The 2,993-nt window shown below is 37.6% G+C and overlaps 1 protein-coding gene across 3 annotated transcripts in view; it reads left to right on the top strand.

Annotated features, from left to right (window-relative positions):
* LOC106876578 (uncharacterized) overlaps positions 1 to 2,993 on the top strand; it is a 90,010-nt gene that overhangs the window by 60,106 nt on the left and 26,911 nt on the right. The gene's annotated exons all lie outside the window — the stretch shown is intronic.

The raw sequence follows: 2,993 nt of genomic DNA, 5'->3' as shown, positions 1-2,993 counted from the left end.
TTAAAGCTATTTATAACAAACTATCAGCTCCCGATGGCTTCAGAAACATACTCTATCACGTGACCTTATTAGGGGCCGTGATTGGTCAGTTTGCGTTCTGGCGGGAACGGTTCGAAGAAGTTGCCGCTTCGAATATTAATCAGTCACGTGATGACAAAGTTGATGTTTTCCGCTACGCTCGCGTTTGTTTATATTTAAATGAGAAGATTGTATGTAATGGCGATAGTAGTTTTGTATCTAATGGCGATAGGTAGTTTTGTATGTAATGGCGATCGAGGTGTTAGTTTCACTACATATATATATATGTATATATATATGTGTATATATATGTATATATATGTATATAAATATGTATATGTGTGTATATGTATGTAGCTATCTATCTATCTATATCTATAGATAGATAGATAGATAGATATGGTTGAAAGTTCGTGTGTGTAAGGGGTGACGCAAATACAGTCAGACAAACCGGTAGTTGCATAGAAGAGGCATTAGATACCTAAATGGCCACTAACCAATAATTACGTAATCTAATAGACATTATGCTGTTCATTACAATATGACTGAAGCTATAAAACGATTGCCTGGTGACAAGCGCGCTAAAATGCACACCTTCGCAGACATGTTAAATCGATATTGATAAAACGATGCTCTAACAACAATGGTATATTTTTAAAATGTATGTTTGTTTATTTACTTATTGTGCATTGGTCGTTTGTGTACGCATGTGCTTTTGAGAGAATAGACAGTGGCTGTAGCTGGAAATAATTTTGATAAAGTACACCCGCGCGCACGCACACACACGCACGCACACATACACAGGCGCATACACACACACGACACATATTTCTCTGTCTATGACGCAATATGTAAAATATTTTCACAACAAAAATGGTTTAGCTTTATATGTATGTATGTATGTATGTATGTGCATTTCTCATACAGTTATCATCTAAAGTGTGATTATTTTCAAGTTCTATGGCAATGGAGGTTTTGGTGGATGTGAACAATTTTAACAGTCAGAACTATGATTGCATAATTCCATTCAGGCAGGTTAGAATTAACGTTGATATTACTTCAGCTGTCTACTTAGGACATCGCCATGGTTTGGTGTAGTTCTGGATGACCGAGCAATTATTTTAGAGTATTGATATGTACGTACGTACATATGTATGTATGTACGTACGTACGTATGTATGTGCGCGTGTATGTATGTATGTATGTATGTATGCTTGCATGTATGGATGCATTCATGCATGTATGGTTTCTTTCTCTTCTTAATTTTAGAGTAAATTTTACTGGCCGCCTACTTGGTAGCAAGGTTGTGAAGGAAAGTATCCTTTAAATCTGTAGCAGAAGTGATTTACACTGTCATTAGGTGTGATATGTTTTCGTTGAGTAGTTTAGACTTGAATACCTGGATATCGGCTCCACAAGCCTTTTCGTTCCATCAGGTCACATGACCTTGCGATTAGCCGAACTTGTTGTTCGTATTGGTCGGTTTCCAGCCGTCCACTCGTGTTGACGCAACAGTTCGCAAATATTCCTTACGTGGGAAATTAATTACCAGCTCTAGGAGCCTACTGATCTCTATAAGAACGACAGTTCTCGACTGCTGTATGTCTTTGGCACACGCCACTGACCACACGCAACTCGTCTCTAACAATGTTGTATCTGACACCAGCCAATATCCTCTTTCACCTATATAGCAGACGCCTGCCTATATCGTTGCTGTTGAACACCACACGACCAACAGACCATCGGCTTCCTCTACACACCACCAAACAGCACGCCAACTTTGTCTACAAGATCAACAGTCCAACCTAACCACGACGTCTCCCACGCACCTTTGTTGTAACCTGTTATAATTTATTTCATTTCAAGTATGGCAATCATTGTGTTTTATAATGGAGAATAAATCGTCGCTTATCATCTTCACGTCGTATATCATCTTCCTATTTCCCTTTTTTACCATCTTCGTTATAAGTCTTAAGATGGTTTTACAGATTTTAATTGCCTGACATCGTAGTCATTTGTAGCGTATGAATTACAAATGATCACGATTTAGAACGAGTATCAATTCTCTAAAATAATTGTTCGGTCACCCAAAAATACACCAAACCATGGCTATGTCCTAAGTATACAGCTGAAGTAATATCAACGTTAATTCTAACCTACCTGTATTCAGAGTTCTGATTGCATATGTAGCGTAGACTCATTTCCATTCAGTTAAAATTGTACGCATCCACCAAAACCTCCATTGCATATAGAACTTGAAAATAATCATACTTTAGATGATAACCGTATGAGAAATGCACATTTTAAAAAGGTACATGAGCATAATATCATTTATAGTTAATTCGAGTTTGTACTGCACACAACCCACTTTCTGAGTAAGGCAGAATGTTCTGGTGGCACAAAAAGACAAAATAAATCCTCCCAAATTCAATACAATACAAAGTTTTATATCAAATTATCCTATCTGGTCTTTCTCTAACAAAGGAACTCACAAGGCAGCAGCGTTTTGATTTCAAACTATCATCTTTTCCAGTCAGGTTGCCCTTACTACAGCTAAGGGACCCATTTACACTTCTAGATAATTGTCCTGACATGAACTAACTGCCTATCACTCTTCAAGTCGTCTTACGATGCTCTTATTCACTACCTCATGTATTTCTATGTCCCCATGCTTATACATGCACGCATGCATGCACGCACGCACGCACGCGGAAACACACACACACACGCATACACACACACAAACAAACAATAACAGCAACAACGTCCACTCGAAAGGGAACACGTGTAGAGTTCTACAAATTACATTCAGTGTATCCTTTTAAATGTCTTCAATCTGGCGCGCTAAGTCCGGAAATAATTCTGCAGTTAATAAATTTTTGCAGCTAATTTATTTTTGTATGTAATATAATTTTAATCTTCGGATTTTTTTAATATGCTAGACCACTGGTTCTAATTGACTAATATCAATTTCT

This window comes from Octopus bimaculoides, chromosome 14 (assembly GCF_001194135.2).
Source record: "Octopus bimaculoides isolate UCB-OBI-ISO-001 chromosome 14, ASM119413v2, whole genome shotgun sequence".
NCBI classification, from domain to species: domain Eukaryota; kingdom Metazoa; phylum Mollusca; class Cephalopoda; order Octopoda; family Octopodidae; genus Octopus; species Octopus bimaculoides.
This window is presented reverse-complemented; position numbering and strand designations above follow the sequence as displayed.